Here is a 27,119-nt window from a genome sequence, read left to right on the forward strand (position 1 = left end):
CCGTTTGAGAAAAAGTCTTGAGGATGATATATTTTGATGGATTTATACCGTCATTGGTGGGGTGGTTAAGATAAAATATTCTGTGTTTGGAAAGCAGCAAATTGGATTCAAGGATGGAAACAGTCTTCATGGTTGGAGTTGATATTGGAAGGGTATGGCCCCAGTATATCTGCTGGACTAAGAAGCTAAATGCTGCCCTAAAGTTTACAGCTCAGTAGGAGATACCAAACAATAGTCCATGGGAGAAATGGTACCCATTAAAGTAAGGGTTTTATGGCAAGATACAATGGCTCATCATGCTGAATGTTTGAGAAGATACCCAGTAAAAACAGAATACTGGAATCTGCTGACTGATGTAACAGCTTTTATTTCATTACCTAAATTTCAGTAGAGATACATGTTAATTAGTCTGGATTGCCTTTTTATAGAGAATTAAAAGAAGTGATTGACCAAATGGTGGCAGAGATACAAGTCAGACAGGAAATGCCTGGCTGTGGTTAATTTATGTTGGAAGGCAGGAAGTGAGATTTATAACTGAATAAATTGCTTAGCAGCCTATATAATACATTGAATCTTACTAGAGAACCAATTAAGGTACAATTGAAAGAGGAGAGGAACATGACAAAAGGACAAAGTTTGATCCCTGGGCATTGATAAAGGATTCACAAAGTCCCGAGATATGCTGCATGCACCTGTAAGTTCAAACTCTTTACCTAGAACTGCCTCTTCCATAATGTTTATTCTCCTAGTAAATTTCAGAATATATTCTCAAATTTAAATAGTGATTTTTGAAGGTGTGCCAAAGGGTTCCATGGCTTGTGATAACATATGCTTTGGGACTGAGATTATCAGAATACATACAACGACAAAGGTTATTGGATAGTCTTTGATCTGTGGGGTGCACTAATCCTAACTAGGGTTCCAACTAAACATTCCATAGAAGAGAAAGTGGTTAAATCATGAGCAAACATTGTTAACATTGATTGAATTAGCAGTAAAATAGGTAATTGCCACAAAATGGAAAAGTGGAGTCTCCTACAGTAGAAGAGCTATTTACGGCAAACATCTTTCATTCTAAACACATTAGTGTGAGTCACAGAAGACTGAATGAACAAAATGTGGACTTAAATATACTATGTCTGTGATCTTTGTGTATTAGAGTTATACATTTTCTATAAGGTATGGCAAACTCAGAGGCAGTTACAGGGATATTATGGGTGCAGCACCTACACTGGGCCAGATTCATAAAACTTACCTTGCAGTATCTTTTTTGAATTCAGAGACAGCCCCACCACAGAGCTTTTTCACAAAGACATGCAGCAGTAAGGTGGGCTGTGCCAAATGCGACTAAGGGAATAAAAGAATGAGGCCTATGCTAATTAACCATGTGATATTCCTGCAAAACAGACTACTTAAGTCATTTAGATTAAAACAGCCACTCATGGCCACTCACAGTAATGAATAATACCAAAATGGCCATGTTCATCAATCACAATAGAAGTAAAAGCTGGGGAGTTTGATGGTCAAGTAGTATTAGAGTGTGTGTGCATGGGTGTACGTGACATGCTGTATATGCAAGTGTATATGTACATGTGTGTCTGCCTGGGAGGTAGTAGTAGGGGGTTAGTTAGTGGACAGGTTAGGTAGGTACAATGTGTGTGTGTGTGTGTGTGTGTGTGTGTGTGTGTGTGTGTGTGTGTGTGTGTGTGTGTGTGTGTGTGTGTGTGTGTGTGTGTGTGTGTGTAGATGTGTGTGCATGGGTGATGTTTGTGTGTATGTGTGTGTGTGTGTGTGTATTTGTGTGTGCATATATGATGAATGTGTGAATGTGTGTCTTGGGAGGGGCTAGGATAGCTGGCATACTTCCACACCCCTCTAGACTAACAAACAAATGTTGCAACAATGGGTTACGTGGGACTACTAGCCATCAGGGAGAACTGCAACTATCTATGGCTCAGTGAGACCACTAAACATCAGGTATAACTGTAAATATATGGGTTGGAGGGCACTAGCCATCAAAGAGAACTCTTCATGTCATGCCTTAATGGCACTTAACCATAACAGAGAGAGGGGAAGGAAACTCAAACCACCAGGAAGAATTTGTCATTTTGTGCCTTAACAATATTATATGTAACATGGGTTGGGGGAACATTAGATATTAGGGATTCTGTATATAGAGTACCTTAAAAGCATTTAATGAAAGCTAAATAAAATGTGTTGTGGGGGAACCACTAGATATCACAATTGCATGCTTGCCTTAAGGGCAGTAAAAGGGAGATGAACCCTTCATCCTTGCCATACTAACCCACTGAGCTAACTAAGAAATTAATCCAACAATGTTTTTTTTGCATACATATTGAGGATCTTGGGCATTATTCAATGCCTGTGTAGATCAATGTGTGTTAATATACCTTTAAGAAGCTATTCAAGGGCTTCCACAAGTATATAAATACTAAGCACATGCAAGCTAGACTGCCATTTTCTAGTAAGCCATTGAGATGTTCATAGGTTCATAGGTGTTTACTAGCCTAATGACCACAAGGGCCTTTTTAAGTAGCCATGCATCTCAAATCTCTGACAAGTTTTGATACCCTTGATAAGTGTAACCATGGGCCTGGGAGATGAACCATTTACAAGTTACCTTGTATACATGCCAAACCAGGGATGATTTCCGGTTTCCCATCCAATTGTCCAAGATGCACTTGAATTGGGTTAGGGAGGAACTCTGCTTCACATGGATGGGGAGCCTGTTCCATAGATGGGGTAGTCTCTGAGATACATACCTATCTCGCCAGCAGGTCCTAGTTGTATGACAGGTAAGGTTTAAGTCTTTAGAATGGGTAATTTTGGTGCTGTTTGTTTTGTGGATATGCAGGAGGTCCATCAGAGTGGGGTTTGACAATGCCCTGTATGCCAGGCATAAATCTCCCCTCAAAAGCCTGTAGGTAACAGAATACAGGGATAGGGCCTTGAGGCAGTCTTTATAGGACATTTTACTTACGCCCTGTATTCTTTTAGTTAGGAACCTCTGTGGACATTCCAGTTGTTGGATATGCCTGGTTAGGTGCATACCAAAGGGTGCATTGTACTCAATGATAGATCTGATGAATGCCGAATACAGTGGAACAAACAATAATTTCCTTGGACTTTGATGCCATATCTTTGTTTATAAGTTGCGCAACATAGAATGATTTCCTCACCACTGTAAACATGTGATGGTCAAAGGCTAGATTACTATCAATGTGTGTCCCTAAGTCTCTGACTTCTGGGTCAACTCTGAGGAGTGTGTTGTCAATATGATAATTACTAGGGAGAGATGACTTCCCAAAAGATACTATTATGCATTACTTGGCATTTAGTTTTAGTCCATGGCTTTGACACCAGTTGTTTGTCTGTGTCAGCCCCTCCTGGAGAACATTTGTGTCAGTGTGAGATTCAATGACATCTCCTAATTTGCAGTCATCTGCAGATTTAGTCAGCCAGAGACCATTGACATTGGCCTTGACTTCTGAGAAGTAAATGCCAAAAAGGAGCGATCCAAAGACTGATCCCTGAGGGACTCCACTTGTGGCTCGCCTCTTTGTAGAAGTGGACTCCCAAATTCTAATTTCCTGGGTCTTGTCTGTGAGGCAGTTGGCTATCTATTAGGTGACATACAGGTTTGTACCTAACCTCTTGAGTTTGTCAACAATGCCTGAGTGGGGTATTGTGTCAAATGCCTTGGCCAGGTCAAGGTAGGCAGTGTGTATGATTTTGCTCTCATCTGTTGCTTTGGTGATCTTCTCAAAGAAGTCCATCAGGTTGAGTAGGCATGATCTGCCCTTGATGAAACCAAACTGGGTTGTGTCCAGTGTCTGGAGGTTTATTATATCTCTATTGATCATCTCTGTGATAATTATTTCCATGACTTTACATATAAGACTGGTACGACTTAGGGGCTGTAGTTTCCAGGGTCTGTAGATGGCCCACCTTTGTGAAGAGGGATGACTGTTGCCTTTCTCCATTCATGAGGCACAAAGCCTGTTTGGAGGCTACAGTTAAACAGTAATTCCAGAGGCCCTGATAGATCATGTTTCATGCTATTTAGAAGGCATTCTTCTGTATTGTCTGGGTCCATTGATGCAGTGTTCTTGGTCTTGGAGAGAGCATTAAGGACCTTTTCCCTAGTGATAGCAGGGGAGTTATATTTGATGATATTTCCTGAGGGAAGGTTGAGGAGGAGAGAAGGGTAAAACTGGAGCTGAATTTATCAGCCAGGAGGTTTGCTATCTTCTGGCTCAGTATAGGTGGTTCCATTTACAATGAGCTCTGCACACAACTGTGTCTTGCCTTTGAGGTTGTGGACATAGCTAAAGAATGTTTTGTGGTTGCTCAAGGCCTGGAGGTCAAACCTACCTCAAATCTGGCTTTGGTAGACTTTATTTGTCCTCTGAGTTGTTTGTTTAGTTTGAGAGTGCTTTTATCCTGCTGGGTGGTGTACTTTACATACATACATGTAAGCATGTATGCATGTATATAAGGTCTGTCTATTAGCCAGTTTGTTTGTATTTTATGATGCTGTTATGCATCCTGATGTGTATCTATGTATTAAAGCATGAAATACCCCACCTGCTTGTCATCTATATTAGAGAGAAAGATGAGCAACAGGGTGTCAGAAGCAGCATATCTAAAGGGAATGAAGACAGAGGCAGCATAGTGAAAATGACTAAAGGCACTTGCTTGGGACTGGAGGAATATACAGCAGGGAATCATCCCTAAAATATGCAAAACTTCACAAAACTAATCAGAAATTAATTTCAGGTATTAAAACTTGCTCAGCACTATTTATTTTCGTATAATATGAAACAAGTCATACAGAATGTTCTAAATTATATTTGCATAAACCGATATGTACGATATTGATAAAAATATACAAATTACTACAGAAAAATGTTTTAAACAAAGTTCGAATTGCATAAAATGAATAAAATAAGGGGAAATAACAGCATTTTCACAAAGCATGTATTTTTCGTATTAAGCAAAGATAGCCAAGTTATCAGAAGTGTATGAAGTGTCCGCATGTTTGTGTAGTGTTACAGTAAAGCTATCTCACAAAGTACAGCCACAACAGGGCATATTTCGCAAAATATAGACATTACAGAGCATATTTTACAAAGTACAGTATTTCAAAGAGTTTAATGTGCATATGAATGTTATTAAAGGGTCACAGCACATTTGTTCTTACCTAATTACAAAGGCCATATTTTCAGTGTGTTTGTGTATACTTTGTAGGCATGGCAAACGGATTTCGAAAACCCAGTGCACTTGTGTTTGACAGTAATATTGCTGCAAACTGGAGATTGTTTGACAAAGAGTACAGCATTTTCATACAGGCTGCATTTTCTGATAAAGATGTTAATAGGTTTAAACTGTCACTAGTATAATAATCTTGACTGCAGAAATTTTATAATCTGAATGCCCAGTCATTTCATCACAGTCTTTCAAGACAATAAAAACTCCTCCTTAAATCATAGTAGATGGACCCTTCCCACATTATAAACATTCAGAATTACCATTGGCTGGTCCTGCCTTAATGTCCAAACTAACCCATCACTAGATTTGAACTAAGTCCTTTTTTAAACAAGAAACATCTTTATTGAATTATTATTATTAGCAAAGGCAATCATACATTAATATAAATGAAAATAAATCATATTAACATATTTTCCATAACCATGAAACAAATCTTCCAATTTCTCAGTTTTTGTATTATCTTTTGTTTAGCCTCTTCCCACATATTCTTAGCTGCCATAACATGGTTTTAACCCATACTCCTAAGTATTTCACTTTATTATGTTCCCATAAAAAATGGTGTTGCTGAACCAGTTTTTGGGTGGGTACATAGTTTACAGCTATTGTCTTTGTTTTATCTTCATTAATTTTGTATCTTGAAGAAAACTTGAAACTGTCTCAGAATAATCCACAACAATGAAATCTCCTTTTCTGGTTTTATCAACCACAAAATAATATCATCTGCAAATAAACCAACGTTTCTTGATTACCATACCAATTAGATCCTTGAATTTCTGAGTCCTTTGTTTTCTTCGCCAGTGGTACTAAATAAAATGCAAATAGCAAAGGGGAAAGTTTCATAGGTTTATAGAAGGTTACTAGGCTATTGGCCCTAGGGCCTTTATAAGCTTAGCCATGTTATACCCTTGTTCCCTTATTGACCAAGTTGTATGGTCTATATTTGTAGTGCGATTCTTTGATCAGCACCAACTGCCCTTATCCAAGAGGGACATGGGTAACACACCCAGGGTAAATTTAAGGTCTCCCATCCAGTTGTCTACACTTAAATAGGGTCATTGCGCTCTGTTTTTACGTGAATTGGGAGTTTGTCCCAGAGGAGTGACAATCTCTGGGAGACATATCTGTCTCTCCAGTATGTCTTGTTAATGTCGCAGGTTAGGTTAAGATCACTAGAAGGAGTGACTCTTGTCCCATTTGACTTGCAGATGTGCAGCATTTCCATTAAGGCAGGGTCTAAGACTGCTCTGTATAGCAGGTGCAAGTCGCTTCTCAGCCTATAAGATGTGTAGAGAAGAGTGACAGGGCCTTCAGTCTCTGTCCATGTAGGTCATGTGTTGAAAGCCCTGAATTTTCTTGGTGAGAAACCTCTGAGGTCTCCCAGCTGGTGCAGATGTCTGGTGAGGTACATACAGAAGGGAGCACTGTAATCTAGCAGTGGTCTGATGAAGCATGAGTACAGTGGAGTTATAACATCCTTAGCTCCAGATGTGATGCCTTTACTTATGAGGTGTGCAACATAGAAGGCCTTCCTTACCACTGTGGACACATGGTGATCAAAGTTAAGGCTGCTGGACTGCTGTGAAATAGATTCTGAACAGTAAGGGGCCCAGCACAGATCCTTGTGGTACACCACTGGTAATGGGTCTGCTGGTAAAGGTGGAATCCCCAACTTTGACCATATGCATTCTACTGTTGAGCTAGTTGGCTATCCATCCAGTGACATATGGGTTAATTCCCATCTGGGTGAGTTTCTCAATGATGCCTGAGTTGGGAAGTGTATCAAAAGCCTTGGCTAAGTCAAGATAGGCTGTATGTACTGTTTTCTTTCATCCAGGGCTTTACAAACATTCTTAAAGAAGTCCACTAGGTTAATAAGCACAATCTACCCTTAATGAAATTAATGACCTAAATTGGGTCGGGTCAAGAGTTTGAAGGTCCCCTATGTCTTTGTTGATAAGGTCCATGATGATTATCTCCATGGCCTTGCAGAGAAGGCTGGTTAGGCTAATGGGTTTATAGTTCCCAGGGTCGGTTGATGAACCCCCTTAGTACAATGGAATTACTGTTGCTTTTTTCCACTCTGCTAAGACAAAGCCAGTACTTATACTGTGGTTGAAGATGGTTTCTCTAGGCCCTGTTTTGGACCACTTAATAGGCAGACTGGGATGTTATCCGGTCTTAAAGAGGACATGCCTGACCATACCTCTCAACTGTACAGATTTCTACATAATGTCCAGATTTTTGCCTCATATTTTTGGTCTGTCCCTCATAAAATTTGTGGTTTTCTGGCAAATCACTGGGATGATATGAGGAATGAAGTCACTAAATAATAATATACATTTGGGTTTCAGTCTTCGAATTCATCAGAAAATGTATGTCAAAACAAACCCTGTCACTCTAGCAAATTTCTAAGTTTATAAAAGCAATATTTAAAATATGTACCTATTTTTGGGCCTTTGTCCCCCATTTTGTTGGGCTTTCTCCAGATTTCTTGTGCTAAGAGGTTGAGAGATATGCACCCTGACTGGTTCCTCTGTTCAAACAGAAATTAGCAAAGAAGAACCCTCCCCCCACTTTAAATTTCACCTCCAATCTCTCATATATCCTCCTAATTAACCATATTATTTTGTCAGGGAATACAAATGCTTAAATTGTCCTATCCATAAAATCCGAGATTAATCTCTCAAGTGCTTTCTTAGCATCATGACCCACCAACTACAGTGGCATTTTCTTACATTCTGCTTCCCTCTGGATCATCATCATTCTATTAATGTTGTCAGATGTTTGCCTCTCCTCACAAATCCACACTGATCCATATCTATCAATTTTAGCATCATCTTTGCTATTCTTTTATTATTATAGACAGAACCACTTTATAGTCATTGTTTAGAATTGGAATGGGGCCTATATAAATTTGGATCTGATGGGGCTTGACCGTCTTAAGTTATTATAGCCACCACAGTTTTCTTCCAGGATGTTGGTGTTTCACTTCCTTTTAAAATACTTCCAGATATTGAACAGTTTTCCCTCCTATCTTCCAAACTTCCACAGGAATATTATTTATTATTGGAGGCTTTCCTGTAGCTTTGTTATACGTCACCATTTTATATCATCTCCTCTTATCCTAACTGTTAATAACTGAGCCTTATCTACCTCTAACCTTGGCATATTTCATTCTTCCATAAACATTTCCATTTGTACTTCTTCTTGATTTCCACATTTCTCTGCATTATACACATTTTCATAAAATGTATGAAATATTTCTAATAGCTTTACAGGATCTCTGCTTATTTTTCTTGTTATGTGCTCCTTAAACTTGGCAACAACCCTTTGTACTTTCTGTTGTCTGGGTCATTATGCTAAAGGCTTTTGTGCTCTTTAGTTATTATAAAAAAACAGTTCCTTAATAGCAGTCTTTCTAAACTCATGCATATTATCCAGATAATCATTTATTTTCTCTTAGCACTCTACAGTTGTGCCTCTTCTTGTTCTGTGAGGTTCTCCCTATTCTGTAAAACTTTAACCTTTGTCAAGTCCCTCTAAATAATTCTTGATAATTATTAACCATATATTTTTTTCTTTTATTTCTACTATATTTTTAAACGTCACTTTTAATTTATACCACTCCCTGGATAGATTTTCTGAAGAAATGTCTAACTTCCTTAATAACTTCTGAATAATTCCCACTGCTCCTTCCTTAAATTCATCTCTGTTTAACAGCTGGGTGGGGAAGTGCCAGTGTCTCATTTTTATTTCATTATCCTGCGTTTTTATTTTAGTTATTATTGGTGTGTGATCTAAAATAGTTACTGGATGCATGTCAAAACTTTCAATTAAATACACATACTCCTGTGAAATGTAATTTCTGTCTAGCCTAGCCCAGTTTTTGTACCTTGGCAAATAATATATATATTCTCTCTGAGATCTTAATACGGAATTCATGTCTCCTATACCAAATGTTTCCATAGATTTCTTCAAAATCTACCCTCTTCTGTTTTATTTTTTCTTCCAGGTGCGCCAGCTACAGCTTCACTGCTGTAAACCAAATTCCAGTCCCCACCTATAAGTAATATGCCCTGATGAAAGCTGATTATTTCTCCCAGAATTTTCTTAAGTTCTATTGTAGCAGTTTTAGATAGAATATAAATACACAGCAGCATAATCCTCTTCTCTTTCCAATAGCCCCTTACTACTGCAAATCTACCATCATCTTTTTTTCTTAACCACAAAGAAAACCAAGAACTAAATTACCAAACCATGGTAATACTGAATAATGGTCTGGACAAGCAAAACATTTATTATAATACAAACAATTTAAAACAAACTTAGCACTTTTGTCTGCTTATAACCAGAGAGTTCATCAGAGTTTTTGTCTTTTTTTCCACTTCTATCACTATTTGAGCTCTTCTAGCAATTAATATAAATACTGCTATTTTCCTTTGTCCCAGGTATTCCACTAAATATCTTGAAATCTGTTCTTTATCAAATTCATGTGCTCAGTTCTTTCCAAATGTGTATCCTGTAGCATAGCTGTTTGCACTCTGAATTTTTAATATAATTCGCTATTCTTTCTTTTTGTATATACCTGTGAGAACATTTACACTCAAAGATAATATGGAAATGTTGTCATTATGAAAATAAGTTATTATTCGCATCTGTTATGTATAACAACTTTTTTAATGTTTAGTTTCAGTTTTTGTGTTACATGCAATCACTATTGTTTGGCAGGTTGATCTTTTATACAGTTATTTTTTGTCATATCCATCTGAACCTATGTCACATTTTAAAATATGTTTTGTTTTAATGAAAATCCTCAAACAGAAAAACAAACACACCCCCAAAACACCCCCATAACCCATTAACTTAATAAAAACACAAAAATGATGTCTTTCTTCAACTAATGAAGTTTAACCCTCCTAATAGAAGCAATTTTTCCAGATTGACAGCTACACTCACAGGCTTTAATTTTTCCTATAATTAATATTTTCCATGCTAAGACATATGGTATACCCTGTGCTTCTACTTACACAAAGTGTTGTCTGGTTTTGTCTTATCTTTATATCTCTTCCAGATGTAGAAAACAACTAGAATGTTTTCAAAAACCACTGTCTTTTGGCCATTGAAAGAAAAAAAACTGTTTGTTTTTTTATTGCCCTTATCAGCTGTTTTCCATATAAACATGAGACCCAGATACACAGTTGCCTTCAGGTACAGGTTTCTCATGTTGCTCTGTGAACATTTATTTGTTAAAGGGAAAACTTTTCATTACATTCAATATTCTTTTATTTACTTGCTTCCACTTAAATCTTGTTGTTAGATCAAGCCAAGGGCCTTAATCCAATCATTTCTCTGTGCAAAAGTAAGAAAAAGCATTTCAGTGTTACTTACATAATGCTCTTTTGTCCAAGGTTTCTTCTTTTTTTTACATTGCATTGCCTACATTTCTTAAAACTCAACAAGAATAAAGAAAGAAGAAGGAAAAGGGGTACCTGTTTACTTTAGTATCCCTATTACACAAAAACATAACTAAAAAGATTTACTATATAACTTACAGTATATAGTTTCATAGTTTCATAGGTTAGTACTAGGCTAACTGCCCTTGCGAGCCATTTTAAGCCTAGCCAGTTATACCCTGTGAGATTCAAACACCGTACCTTCTGTTTGCAAGGCAAACACCTTAACCATTAGGCCACCCTCCCGACATATAAATAAATATGTCATGGCTTATAAAAAGATATGTAGTTACCTCTTTTCTTCCTCTTCCCCTCTCCTTAATGTAGTTCCAAACATTAATGGCATGGAGTAAAGCATATGCTTTAGAGTCCCCTGGACGTTTAACAAAGTCAAAAGGGTCCAATATTTCCAAGTTTTACCATATTTCACAAATGTGATTCACTCATTGTAATCCTATGTTTATTTATTAATTTCCAAGTTGCAACATGCTTCTGTTTTTTCTAGTCAACTCTTGTGCTTTTTTTCCTGTCTCTCAAGCATCTTCCTTTAAAATATTGGAAAAGGCTTTAGTGGCATAGTCTCACTATGAGCTTTATTATCAGAAGAATAAGAAACAAAACCTCTTTCTGTGGATAGCTGACTTTTTGTTAGACAAACATTTGTATTTCTTCCTTAGCATGTTTTGCATCAACAATGACTAAGATCCTCCAGGAAAAAATATTGTGAAGATAGCTGGATACAGTAGCTTGAATCCCACACCTACTACTGAACATTCCCTGATTGTTGAATAAATTTACTCCTCTTTGCCTGGTGTATAATGAGTAATCATTGTCCACAAAAACACTACGGTCTCCAACCTTTTGTCCTTTTGCCACAGTTTTGTCAGAATCAACTCTTTTTGCTGGTAGGATTGCATCTTTACTATTATAGGTCTTGGCGGTTTTCTCACAGTCATGTTTGGGGTATACACACAATGTGCCATTTCAATTAACAACTCCTGCTGTGGAATACCAGTCCAGTTGCTTATTTGTGCTTTCATAAAATTAATACAGTCTGTTCCTTCCAGTTTTTCTGGTACAGCAGAAAACCCCAGGTTTTTCCTATGTGCTGTGTCCTCTAATTCTACCATTTTTAAAACATCTTTTCTTGAGCAGTTTCATACCCAACCAGCCTTTTCTTCATCCTGAGCTCTGATTTTTTTGCAGTTTTATCAGCTCATCTATCTGTTTAAAGCTTTTTCCATTTTTTCCAGCATTTTGTTACTTGAGTTGATATACTCCTTCAGTGGTTCATTTATTTTAATCAGCTCTGAGCACATTTGACTTATCTTTCCCTCTTGATTACTGGAAGTCACATGTTGCACCAAAGCTGGAGCTTGAACTGCTTTTTTTCTAAACAGCTGCAGGTTTCTTCCCAGCCAGTGCTTTCTCATCACCTTTTGTGGTTAATTTTCTTTCAGGTTCTCTAAGTTTCTTCTTTGCTCTCATCCAGGCAATGCTCTTACAACCCAGTAATTGAAATTTCCACACCGGGGTGCCTGAAATTAAGCTGTTATTTAGTGTGCAGCCATGTTGGAAATCTGGACTAAGTCTTACATAGGAACATAGATTCCAAGAGTCTATCCTGTGTACAAGACTATTTCTTTCTACTCAACTGCCATAGACTAAAATCTCAATACTCTCCATGGTTTACTAACAGCATAAACAACTAAAACAGAGACAACATATGGAAAGCCTGGAAGTGGGACCCTATTAAAATCATCTAAACAGACATACCTGGCTCATAAAAAATCAGCTAGGATAGCCACTAACAGTGCCATAACCATATATAAAGACAAAAAACAGCAAGCCTTTTCTTTCAACAACCCTAAACAACTTTGGAAAGAAATCAGGCAATTAATTGGCCATTTTTTTTCTTCCTCCAAACAAAGTAAAAACTCCATTTTGGTCTCTAACAATACTACTTTGGACTGTAAACACTTTCTGCTTACTTCCATAAAAGCTAAAACAAACACGTTCCCAAATGACCCTACCATCAGCCCTAGTAATACTTACTCCTCTGCAGCTTTCTAGCTTCATATGTTACAACCATTTACTTATCTGTAATGTCAGTAAACAAACTAAACAAATGTGGTGAAAATTGCAACAAACTGCACACAAAGATCCTGAAACTATCTGCTGACAAAATTGCTAAAGAACTAACACATATTTTTAACCTATCCCTTCAGGTATAGTACCTCCCACTTCTAAACATTCAGTTATCATACCCTTTCTTAAGATGTCTTCTTCCACTATTGTCAAAGACTTTAGACTGCTTTCCAATCTCTGCCCTGTTACCAAAGCATTTGAAAAATTACTATATAAACAGCTGCTCGAACATATCAAGAGCTATTTGCTCTGTGAACAACAGCATGGCTTCCATAATTCATTCAATACAATAACAATGACAATAACAATAACAATAAATCACTGCAGACAACTCCATTTAAAGCTATTTTAATGATAACTTCATCATTGCAGGTGTGTTTATTCACATGACTAGGGTCTTTGAGACAGCTAATCACAAATGTTTATGCAATAAACATGCCAATCTCATCTTTAGGGACAGCACAATTATATGGTTCAATAATTACGTAAAAGATAAATCCTTTCAGGTGTAAAGCAATGATTCATTCTCAGATAATGGTTTACTTAATACTGATGTTTCATAAGGCTTGGTGTTGGGGCCATGGATATTTTTTCTGTTCATTAATGACCTCAATCTAGACCTCTAAACCTGAATATAATAATGTACACACATGATATTCTATTTCTAGTGGGTAGTCAAACACCCAACAACCTCCAAGTAAAAATTCCAGGTAATTTTCTTTAAGTTCTACAAATGGACGCTGGAAAGTACAGGCTGAACATAAAATATGCTACAGAGTATCACATTTTCTCACTAAAGATGCCCATGTAATCATACCACAAGATCAAGTATGCCCTGCCTATGCTGTTATCTAGTCAACTTAAACACACAATTTACAAGACATTATAAACAAAAGTATCAGGTTCATCCTCCTGGCAGAGCAACAGATGCACTACGGTCATGTACTTCAAAACTTCAAGTGGCTAGCAATTAGTTCTCAAGCATCACCCTTACCCTTACATTTAAAATCATAAAACTAGGATACTTTTCCCCCTCCTCATCATGATACAAAACTACCTATTAGACAACAGCATTACTTTCTTAGACTTACTCAAGAAGAGGCCATCATCCTAGCTAGACCTGGATTAAAAACTGTGGTAAAAGAAAGAGCATCCTCAAGGATCGGTCCAGCCACCTAGGGCCAAAAGATGCAATCTTTATTAAAAGTCAAGAAAGCATGAAAGGAACACCTGAAAATGAGACCACATGTTCATGCCTTAGAGATACTGGTTAATACTTTAATTGGTAGGTATTCTCATAAATTGCAAAATGTATCCATCCTAATTATTGTACACATCCTAATTGCCTGTTGCATTACTGTATTTGTTATATTTATGTTAACAGACATTGTTGCTTTGTGTGATCCTCTGTCTTTGTATTTCTAAATGTTGTAGTAGTATATTTTATACTTCTGTGACAATGTACATAGTTTTGCTGGTTTATTTCATGGGTTGTGGCTACCTGGATTACAAAGGAAATAAATAAATAAGTTACACAGGTTATTTCAGATTGTAAATATAAGTCAATAATGAAAATTGGCATGTTATAACCTCTAAACTGATTAAGATCATAAGATATTAAACTGTGTTCTTTTTATTACAATTATTTAAGTTTATGTATTTGATTACAATAAAGTTGGAATAAAATGAAATAAAAGAAATTATTTGTATTAAATACAGAGGTAACAGTAACAGAAGTAAGTTGTAAATGAAACAACAAATTATTTAAGGGATACACTCATTTGTAAGGGTTTTGGGAAAATTCATGTAAAAAACAGAAGGCCAGCACAAATTGGTGTGGAATAAGCTATTTATTCATGACATATAGGCTAAAAAGGTACAAAAAAACAAAAGAACCAGACCGGTTTCAGCTATAAAAAGCCTTCCTCAGTGAAGCCATACAATTCACTAGTACCATTCACCATTAAAAACATGCTGTAACCAAAATAAGCCCTTCTCACTGGATAATTAATAATGTTCATTTAATCCAGGAGAAAACAAACCACCCAATTTAATTATCCACTTTTTTTCTTTATTATTTAGGATGGAGTGTCAACCAGTTTTATTACATCTATCACCTGTAATCCTGTCAATGATAATATATCTAAAATTTGCAGTGGTGTGTGTGTAAGGACATGCTTATATAGGGCACTAGCTTGTCTTTTATTTCTGATATCACTGAAATGTTCAGTCATTCGCAGTCTTAATGGCCTAGATGTCTGTCAAATGTAAAATGCTGAACAAGAACAAGTAGCAAGATAAATGACTCAATCTGTATTACAGTTGGCTAGAAATTTAATATCAAATACTCTGGCAGTGTTTTTACTGGAACATTGTTTACTCTAGAACAATATACACAGTGTCCACAAGGGACACAGCCATAAAGAGGTTCACCCATGATTGTTTGTTGTATATGTCTATCAGAAGCTTGCCACTGCTTGTAGTGGCTAAAGTATGAACCCAATGTCCTACGTCTACGTTAAGAAAATAAACATTTGTGATTAAGAATCTCAAAAGGTTTATGATCAGCTAGCAATATTTTCCAATGATAATATCCATCAATATATTGGTATTGCATCCATATGTAGTCAATAGACGAATATCAGAAGCCCCCGATTGCTGTTTATCCTTATAGATCAATAATTCATTCCTATCCTGAGCAGATGCCCAATTACTTGCAGTTAAAATAGTGCCAGATATATAGCCCCTAGTTTTAAACCTACAAATCAGGTCCTGTTTATAATATTCATAATTATTTGGATTGGAACAGATGTATCTCATACAAAAAACAGTGATTTTGGAATGTTCCTTATAATATGAGGAAGATGGAAACTGGTCACATGCAATAGTGAATTATATTGTGGGTATTTACGATATACCTGACTATCCAAAGTGTTATCAATATTTTTGGTAACCAAAACATCCAAAAACATAATTTGTTGTACATGATAGTTCACAGTAAAGTGTATACCCCACTTATTACCTTTTAAATATTCAACAAATTCCATTAAATAATCACTATCCCCCTCCAGACCATCCAACAGTCATCTAAGTACCGTCTCCATATATCTATTTCATCCAGATATATATTATGAGTAGAATCATAAATCAGTTGTTCTTCGACAAAGGCCATAAATAAATCAGCATAAATTGGGGCAAAAGAAGCACCCATGGCAGTGGCTTGCAACTGCCAAAAACATCTACCATGATAGTAGAAAATGTTCTTGGTAAGCACATGTTCCACTAGACAAACTAGGAATGTATTGAACCCAGGTGGATATAGTTCCGATCTATCCAACCAATATTGTAAAGCCTGTAATCCCGCCCAATGGGGAATGTTCGTGTATAATGCTGCTACATCAACAGTGTATAATAGCCACCCAGAGTCTAACTGCAGTTCAGAAATGATATGTAAAAACTGTGTAGTTTCTTGTATCAGTGATCTGACATATTGTAAAAAAGGCTTTAAATATTTGGTAAGAAACTGGGAAAGTGGTTCAGTGAGTGACCCTTTACCGGATACAATTGACCTACCAGGTGGATCCAACACAGTAAAATCATGTAAAGCTGAGTAGGAAATAATCCCTTGTTCTTTAGCATCAAGGAGAAATTGGTCAATTTCTTGTTTGAACCTATAACATGGATCCAAGGGCATATACATGTAATAACGTCCATCATTAAGTTGTATTTCAGCTTCCCCATGATATTTAAGCCAATCCATAACCACCACAGCTCCACCTTTATCAACTGGTAAAATAACCACATTTTTATTATTTTGAAGATTCAATACCAATTGCTGTTCAGCCTTTGAGAGAATATGAGACAAAATTTCAGATTCTTTAAAATGAAAATGTAACTCTTTGAGAACACTATTCTGAAACATAAAAATATTATGGTGCATGGGGGGCATAAACGTAGATTTATGAAATTTAAATGAATTATCATTCCCCACAGATGAAACAGAATCAAAATGCAATCTTAAATTCAATAAATGGCAAAAGGATGTCATATCCTAGGCAAAGGAATCCTCTGAGACAAAAAAACGGGTACAAAATTGAGGACTTTATTTAGCAAATGTAATTCAATTAGAGATAGAGGTGTAGATAAAATATTCAACACATTTTCAGTGACATTTATTTCTGTACCATGATTTTGAGTAATGTCTCTACATCATGTACCTGCCCTGTATTTTCTACCTCCCCTGTGTGACTTACCCCTAAAGGGTTATCCAGATGACTACATTTTGGAGTAGGTGACTCCAAAGTGTGGTGCATATCCAACTCTGTAGCAGAGGATGATTCCTTCCCTGATGGTCCACTCTGAGGGGTTCTAGATTTTTTAAGCATAGATTTAGGCCTTTTCCTCTTGAAAGGTTTTCTATCCAAAGGGCCCATCTCAATACTGAAAGATTGCCAAATTCCGGTAATAATGGCCACACAGGTAAAAAAAGCACTCTCCAAAGCTAAGAATACAGCATCCATGGGACCAGACAACATCCCAGGCTATGTACTACATGAACTATAAAATGAACTGTCACCTCACCTAAGTGTCATGTTTAATCATAGCGTCACCTCAGGCTTCATGCCCACTGAGTGGTGCACAGCTACAGTTATCCCACTCCACAAGGCGGGATCCACCTTGTATCCCGGGAACTACCACCTCATCAGTCCGATGAGCCTGATCTGCAAAGCCATGGAACATATTATCATGGAACTTATAAACAAAGACATTGGCAACCTTCAAACACTGGACCACATGCAGTTTGGGTTCTTGAAGGGCTGATCTTGTCTCCTGAACCTGATTGACTTCTTCAAATCAGTCTCCAGAGGCATGGACAAGGGTAAGGTGGACCACACAGCCTATCTGGACCTCGCCAATGCCTTTGACACCATCCCCCTCTCTGGAATCATAGATAAACTTACTAAGCTGGGCATTAATCCCTACATCACTCGATGGGTTGCCAACTGGCTTACTGACAGAACCCACACTGTAAAAGTAGCTGACTCCAAATCCAGCTCCAGACAAGGGACAAGTGGAGTACGTCAGGGTTCAGTCCTGAGACTGCTCTTGTTTGGCATCTACTTCTCTGAAGTACAGGCCAACACTAAGGGACTCTGGCTAACAAAGTTCGCAGATGACTGCAAACTGGGAGCCATTATTGAATCCCCAAATAATTTGGATATTCTACAAAAGGGCCTTACAGAAACAGATGCTTGGTGCCAGAGCCATGGGCTCAAGCTCAATGCCAAGAAATGTATAGTTATCCCCTTTGGGGAAAAACATGTACCCATGAATTACCACATAGGTGGCAGTACATTAAACACCGAAAGTGTGATAAGATACTTAGGGACACAGGTGGACAGTGGTCTCACCTTCAATAACCACATTGCCACAACTATCAGGAAATCCTATGTGGCACACCTCATCACTAAGGACTTTTCATCCAGAAAAATGGAGGTCATTGTCCCACTGTACTCATCCCTCATTAGACCCATTATAGAATACAATGCCCCATTTGGTATGTACCTCTCAAGACATCTGCAACAATTGGAAAGGCCGCAGAAATACCGCACTAAAAGAATCACAGGCCTGAAGCAGATGCCCTATGCTGACAGTCTAAAAACCTCCACCTATACTCTGTTGCATATCGTCTACTCAGATGCGATCTCTGCTTAAAATACAAGGCCATGTCAAACCCAGAGCTGTTGGACATGCTACACTTAAAGAAATCCCAATCCCTCAGAGACACACACTTCAGGGATCTAAACCTTGTCATCACAATGAATAAAACATGCTGGAGGGATAGTTTCCTGACCCAGAGACACCCCAGACTCTGGAATAGACTGCCTATACATGTCAAGCAGAGTGCCTCTTTGGCTCTCTTCAAAAGGAACATTTATGATTGGATGGGAGATAGGAAATTTACCCTGGGGATCATGTCAGTCGCCCTGCTAGACAGTGGTCCAGGGAAGTAAATACTGTGGGAAGAAATAGCCAGGTAATTGTTATGGCTAGGCTTGTATAGGCCCTAGGGCCGATAGCCTAGTACCAACCTATGAACCTATAAATCGTCAAATTTTACATTCTTAGTTACCCCAAAACATTTACCTCTTTGATAATCCCCCATGTCTGTATTGAATTTATGCATTTTCTTCTATTGCTGTTTTTCCAAAGTCAGCAGTTTTTTGCTAAGCTGATTCAAACAAGCCAGATAACATAGCTGTCCTTCATATTTTTTGGTATCCTCACAAATTACTCCCACATCCGAGATACATTGGTCAATAGATCTATCATAATAAGATGTTAATATATCTACAAAACTCATGGATGCCCTCTGTTGGGCAAGATCCCATTGTTCTGATAGGTCCTCATCTATATTAGCAAGTAATGGTTGATTCCTAACTCTAAGGCCCCTTGGGGAAATCCCTTTTGTCTGATAGGCCTTAAAAAGTCTTAAGTGCCAGACATTTCTCCTTAATGTTCGCATGCTTTTGGTTAATTTTTGAAAAACAGAAATACACGTGCTCTCAGGCTCATATAAATTGGTCACTTCATTTGCTCCAGTTTTGAACCCCAATCCAAATACCCCCAAATCATCTCTGTCAGCTAAGAGACTTTGCAGGATCTTATTGAGATCTATCATTCATATTAATATAGCAAGTCAAACCCTACTCACCTGATAGTAATAGTAAAGAGTGTTGTAATAAGGTAATAAATCGGCCTCAAAAATAATGTGTATATAACGGTACAAAACTATATAATAACAATGCAAATGAAGTCTGTTCAATAATCATATGAAGAACCACAACATTGGGATACAGAATGGTATGACTAATCTCGCATAGTTATGCCGAATCTTTCTATGTAATCTCCACTACACCAGATCCAGTCTGATGTGTGGTACAAAAAAAACTAAATTGAAGAGAAGCAATAATAGCCTCTGCATGTTTCCAAGAGCAAACTCCTTCTAACCATGCGGTTATCAGTCCACATAAAAAATAGTATCCATGCAATACTACGCTCCCCAAATGAAAATTTATGATTCTTTAATATATTACCAATAGTAGCATATGCAATAAATGCATACAAAAATTAAATCAATTATAGGGGAGCCATAATAGCCCTTGCATATACCAAAATGTGTGATATTCTCAAGTATGATGTACTAGAGAACCAGTAACACACTAATATCCAAAGTACTATATAAATATCAAACAGTTGTTACTGTAGTGCTACATTCCCCTATATAACTAAAAGAATTTTTATTTGTAAATGAACACGTTTTGCGAAGCACATGAATGACCAGACCCAAATGTAGAAATCAAAGTTGCCAAATATATATATATATATATATATATATATATATATATGTGTGTGTGTGTGTGTGTGTGTGTGTGTGTGTGTGTGTGTGTGTGTGTGTGTGTGTGTGTGTGTCCCTGCTGGTTTTATAAAATGTTTTTAGATACTATTTTAGACAATGTCAACTCTGACTGTTTATCAATGTGATCTGTTCAAGGTCCAACCTGACCCAAAGATTAAATACGTAACCATATACACTTGCAGTACAACATTTAGAAAAAGTAACTGCAAACACATCTATAACCACTGTACACATTAGTAGCCAGATTCCACGTTAAACCATCCTCCAAACATTGTCAGTGTGTCATATTATATCACTGATTCCTCCAAAAATGTTCAGTATAAGTAACAGAGAATATAAAGACCTCAGACTGTGTGCATCTCTGATCTGTTCAAAAACCGAAACAAAAATTAAAGTTTAGATTTGTCAATACCATTTTTGCAGTGCAACTTTAGGAAATAGTGACTAATGGCAGAGCTTAAACCACTGTAAACATTAATAGCCACAATTCACATGAAAACACTCCCCCATGCATTGCTGATATATTAGAGTGACTCAAATATTGTCAACAAAATGTCCAGCATAAGTCACATGAAATGTTAAGCACTGAGTAATTCACATAAGATAAATTTAATTTCAAATAGTCACCATATCGGTATGTCCGTATGTGATAACCAAAATTAAATCCACCTAAATCCAAAAAATTCTTAATAGTTTATTCAACAATCGCACACAATGTGATTTATTTATTTATTTTATTTCATTTTACATTTGTTGACCAGGCTAGTCTAACTGGATACATGTCCATTTTCAGAAGAGGCCCAGGGAGAAAAGCTCCAACACACGCACACAATACAATATAGACTGTTGCAACAGTCCAAGCTTAACACAGCTGTTATTAATAAAAATACAATACTCATAGTGAGCATAACCAAACAGTAAAGGTAATGTACAAAAATATGTTACTATATACATATTTACATAGATTTAAATTGCAATAACATGGTCTTTTTGTTTTTTTAGGGATAAGTCGGTAGTTAGTACAGTAGAGTAAAAGGTGAAGAGTATTCATTAGTATAAAGAAAGAAAGTTAGTCAGGGTTAGTACAAGGGCATAACCAATGTGTACTGAGAAATGGTTTTAGTTTCTGTTTAAAAAGTTTTACTGAGGACAGTGATAAGAGTTCAGTGGGTAGTAGGTTCCAGTGCTTCCCAACAGTGTTAGAGAACAGAGAGTCTCCTGTCAAATTGTTGCATCTGCTAGTACAGATAAGTCATTTATTTGAGGAGGGTACATTTTTAAGATTGTTGTAAGGAGTAATGAGGCTAGAGAGTATTGGAGTATTGGTGGGTTGATACAGGGTCTTATAGGCAATAGCAAGCTGGGGAAATTGAAGCTGGTTTAGAAACTCTAGCCATACTAGTTGCATGTGATTAAGACAGTGATGAGTTCTAAAAGGAGAGCCAGTGGCAAATCTAGCAATATTATTATAGGAGATTGCCAGTTTGTTGAGGATGCTTTTTGAAAGATTCGTGTATATAGGTGAAGCATAGATCAGAGTGGAGATTAGGTGAGTTCTGGCTATAGCAGTCCTGGCTAATGGTGTAAGAAAGGGTTTGATTCTATAGAGGGACCCCAATTTCTTGTTGACTGTTTTTATTGCATTGTTTATATGAGTATCAAAGTTAAGGTTGATATCTATTGTTATTCCTAAGAGTTTAGTGGTTGGGTCAGGAGATATGAGAGTGCCATTATTAGATATGAGTGTGAAATATACCGGGGTGGACTTTCAGGTTGGAGTGAAAAGTAAAAGTTTAGTTTTTTGAGGGGTTAGCAGGAGGCAGCTGTTTAAAAACCATTGTTCTACTGTATTAAATAATTTTTGGGTAAGGGACAGTAGTTTGGTTGGAGAAGTGGCTGAACAAATTATTGTGGAGTCGTCTGCATATTGAATACAGGTGGCTTGAGGAATTGCTGAGTGAAAGTCATTAATAAAAACGGAAAATAGGAGTGGGCCTAATATGGAGCCCTGAGGAATACCAAGGGAAATGGGGAGGTGTGTAGATAGATTATTATCCCATAGCACAGCTAGATAGATTATTATCCCATAGCACAGCCTGCTGTCTATTGTCTAAGTATGATTTGAACCATTTTATGACTAGAGGTTCAAGTGAAAGGGATTGCAGTATATTTAAAAGTAGCTGGTGATTAACCATATCGAAAGCTTTAGATAAATCAATAAAGACTGCAGAGGAAATAATATTGTTGTTACAGTTTTTGTTAATGCAGTCCGTAAAGGATAGCAGGGCAGTGGTAGTACTGTGGTATGGTCTAAATCCATGTTGACAGTTTTCAAGTAAGTTATTTTGGATTAGGTGGTTAAGTAGTTGCTTTTGGATTCATTTCTCCATTATTTTTGCCAGAGGGGAGAGTAGAGCTATAGGACGATAGTTTGAAAAGTCGTTAGAGTTCCCACCTTTATGTAGGGGGATGATGTGAGAGATTTTCCAGATAGATGGGATAGTTCCTTCACTTATGGTTCTGTTAATCAGAATGGAGATGGGATAGGCTATGGCTTTAGCTCCTTTTTGCAGGTATTCTGCTAGTAGTTGGTCAGCTGAGGGGGTGGTAGGTTTTAGTTTTTGGAGAAGGGAGCAAATGAAGGAAGTAGAAACTGGCTGTAACTGAAATGATGGATGTGGGCTAGTAGTAGAAGTAGGCAGATTTGAGGTACCTGGAGATAGTTGACTAGCAAGAGTTTGGATGGTGTCTGTGAAGAAAGAATTAAAGGCATTAGCAGTTTGTGTGGGATTCTCAAGGTTAAATCCTTGTGGGTTAGGTGTGATAGATTGACCTGGATGTAGTAGTTTGTTAATGCTAGTCCAAAACTTTTGTGGTTTCTTTTAGTAAGTTTGCTGTAGTTGGAAGCTTTTTTTTACCTAAGAAGATAGATTTCTTTGTATTATTTCAAAGTTGTCTAAAGTTTTGGTGGTCTGTAGGATTCTTAGCAGTACGCCATTTTTCCCAGGATTTGTTTCTAAGAAGGATTTTTTACCTAGTAGCTTTTGAAAGCCATGGGGCAGGTTTAGCATTATTTCTAATAGAGCTTGCTGGGCGTGGTGGTCAAGGATGGCTAAGAATGTGGAAATAAAGTATTCCACTGCTTCATCTAGTGGGAGGGATTTTAGTGGTGACCAATTACACTGCTTGAGTTTTGTTTGGAAAAGTTCAGGGTTAAAATGTTTTTTGGTCTGTATTGTCCTGAAAGTATTTGGGTAAGTTAGATTGGTTTTATGTCTGATAAGTTAAGTTAGTGAATGGTCACTTAGATCATCTGGGAAGGTTCCTACTTTGTATGTTTGATGAGGAGTATTAGTAAGAATCTAATCTAAGGTACTTTCTTTGTTATTGGGTTTATTAATCCAGGTTGGGGAGGTAATAGTTTGTGAGAAGCCATATAGGTTAATATGGGTGGTAGGGTGTACAGTACTGCAGGACTTCCAGTCGATATTAAAGTCTCCAAGGACTATAGTTTCTTGTGGGAGATTAATAGAAGGGTATTAATGTTATTTCCGGGAGGAAGGTAGATACAAATAATATATATGGATTTACATGTGTTGACCTAAAATTTAGAAATTAGGATTTCAGCATTATTGTCCAATGGCAGTCTAAGGTTTGCAGTGGTAACTTGTAGCTCTGCTTTATAAAGGATTGCTACCCCTCCTCCCTTTTTGGCTGTGCGGTCTAGTCTCAGGATATTGTAACCAGGTGGGGTGACCTCATTGTCATTAATTGTAGGTTTTAGCCATGTTTCAGATAAACATAGGATGTCAAATAGGTGGACATCTAGGAGGGCATGGAGGTGGGCAATTTTATTGTTTATGCTACGTATATTGAGATGTGCTATATAGAGTGAGTTAGAAGGTCTAGTAAGGGCTTGGGTACTAGCGATGTTAGGGTTGCTTGGTTCGGTGGCAAGAGTATTGTTTGGGCTGGGGTTAGGATGAATGTCCCCATCTAGTAAGGAGTGGAGGTATATTCTATTTATAGGGTTGTGAAGCTTACAATAATAGTAAAGTGATTTCCTAACATTTAGATAGATATACTTGATGTGGGCCAGTCTATGAAATTTGGCTTGCAGGTAGCAGGGTCTGGATGTGATGTTTATGTAGTTTTGGGAGATAGCTAGTAGTGGTGCGGAAGTGAGTTTGAAGGGGAAGAGAAGGTTGGGGTATAACGGTTGTTCATAGGAGGTTAGCTGATAGGCAATAGTTAGAGGAGGTAAGAGTGAGGTCAAGAGCAATAGTTGTACTTGGTGTGGGATGGGTAATATAGCCATTATTTTAGTTTAAAAAGTGGAAGAAAATGGGAGGTAAGATAGTATCAACAAGTGAGGAGATATATCAACAGGTGAGGAGATGTAACAAGGAGGGATGGGAGCTAAGGTAATAACTGGTGAGGTAGTGTGACAAGGAGGGTTGAGAGTGCTAATGAGATGGGCTGCTAGATTGAAGCAGATGTGATGGGGTGTGTTTTAGAGGAATAAATGTAGGAGCACTGGGGGCAGGTGGGAATTGGGGGCAGGGTAGGGAAGCGGAGTGAGCCTGCAGGGCAAACGGAGCGGGTAGAGACAAGTAAGTGAAACAGCCAAGGTGAACAATCAGTGGAATTTTGACTGTTAAAGGTAAGTTAAGTTGAGGTAGGTGTAGAATGAATAAGAAGTAGAGTGGAAGATTTCCAAGGAGGATAGTGTGTGATTACAGCAAAACATAAGGTGTAAGAAAGAACAATAGTAGCAAGGTAAAGACAGTAGACTGTAGAATAAGTATTTTCTGAGATAGTGGGACAGACAAAAGATAGGGACTGGATAAGGGTGCCACCTTGTGGCCAGGGAAATTAAGTATTACAGCAGTAGTATTCTCTGGGGAAGGCTGGTCTAGGGCTAAATAAGATGATCTGTTCAGTTAGTGGAGGTAGTAATAAAGGAAGTCAGGGGCTATACTTTAACTACAGGATACAGAGGGGGTACGGTTGCTGGCTGACCAGGCTGAGAAGCTTTTAATTACAAACACAAGGAATAAGCATACTACAAATAAGCTTTACAGCCAGTATGAGGAAAACACATACTTTCTTCCTTCCTTTCTTGGAAAAGCACAGGGATACACTTATAGGGTGAAGAGACAGCTGGTAAGTTGGGATGGGTCCTTAATTGCCAGGTGGGTTCTTAACTCCTAGTGGAGGGTAGGCAAGGTGGACAGCTGAGAACATTTAAAAAAAAAAAGAAGACAGCAAGCAGAGAGAAAGAAGAAACAAAAACTCCTTATTAAGTTAGTTCAGACAGAAATGCCTAAGCAAATACATAATCTGCCACAATTATACATTCATCCCACAAAGCTGGTTGTAGCACATGGAGAGATGAAAACATTCTGCTTTTAAACAGTCATACAACAATGTCAGAAACTATGTGATAATTAGCAACTAGTCTGGTCTGTATCTATAATTGGTACATATATATAGTCAAAGCATGGCTAACTGACACACTGAATGCTACAGACCCACATACAATTGCAGTTAAGGTAGGTCTGTATCTGGACTGGTACATTTAAATAGTAAAGACACTGTAACAGAACTCACATAATACAACAGGCACTAGTATAATTGCTATTAAACAGTTTTTATATGTGTTAAAAATAGTCTTATCAGTTCAGCGTTTATCCGGCTAACGGCTAGTTGCGGTCACATTACATGGTCCTTTCTTATGTAAAAGACACCTGTAAAATGCAATAATATAAAGCACATAATCCTAATGTTTGTAAGGTTGTCCTTTTTAAAAATATCTAAACCGTTGCAGAACAACTTGTTTTTTAAGCTGTTTACCTGCCTAGATGAACTAAGTTAGTTAGCATTACACACTACGCATTTGCGGAGACCTGGGGTATCTAGAAGTTGCTCCACATGTGTGGTTAAAGACTATGCATTGTTTGGTAGAAGCACATACTAAGCAGGCAATAAACAAAAATAAAGATTACTCCTATGTTCACTCGTAATGCTAGGAGTGAAAGCAGGTATAAATAGATTCTGATTGTGGTTACGCCTGTGTTGGCAATAAAATAAATAAATATAGCTTACTACTATATCCCCACATAAAGTCAGGAGTACATACAGATTTCACTAAGTACTGTTGTGTTAACTCTTATAAGGTTGCAGCGCCACTACATATAAGATACATGTGATGAATCACCAAGTTAGAGGACAAAAGTTATGGTCATTCACAATCCAAATATGGCCTCCAAAAAAGAGAAATGCTGAATGCTCCTGTCGAAATCACATAACCCTTGTCAAAAATAAATGATAATGGCGCCAAGACGCTATATCACCCTGTATTACAATTGGATCAAAAAAATTCACTTGCTTGAATCTAAACGATAACATGAATTCCACTGATATGCTTACAGAGGTAGTACAACACCTGCAACCAAATCAAATGCACTGTTCCATACTCAGAGCTGAGCCCAAAAGTTATTAGTCAATTGCAAAAAAGAGACAAAAATATGCCCAATGAAATCCAGCATGTATATCATAGTAGTCATTACACACCATGATTAATGTGACAACTAACCATTCATAGTAGGCAAACGAGAAGAAATCCTCCCTAAAGCAGTCAGATATGCACCACACACAGGCCAACAGTGAGGAAAACCGCAATTGGAGAAACAAAACGAGCCTTGGCAAGTACAGCAAGTGCAATGGCCCAAAAAGATACCAGCCATGTAAAAAAACAGCAGGCCAGCACAAAGTGGTGTGGAATAAGCTATTTATTCATGACA

At 37.5% G+C, this 27,119-nt stretch overlaps 1 protein-coding gene across 2 annotated transcripts in view; it reads right to left on the reverse strand.

Annotated features, from left to right (window-relative positions):
* Nucleotides 1-27,119, reverse strand: part of HACD1 (3-hydroxyacyl-CoA dehydratase 1) — a 414,828-nt gene that overhangs the window by 109,655 nt on the left and 278,054 nt on the right. The gene's annotated exons all lie outside the window — the stretch shown is intronic.

The sequence above is a fragment of the Protopterus annectens genome, chromosome 3.part1, assembly GCF_019279795.1.
Source record: "Protopterus annectens isolate FY-2018-M chromosome 3.part1, PAN1.0, whole genome shotgun sequence".
Lineage (NCBI taxonomy): Eukaryota > Metazoa > Chordata > Ceratodontiformes > Protopteridae > Protopterus > Protopterus annectens.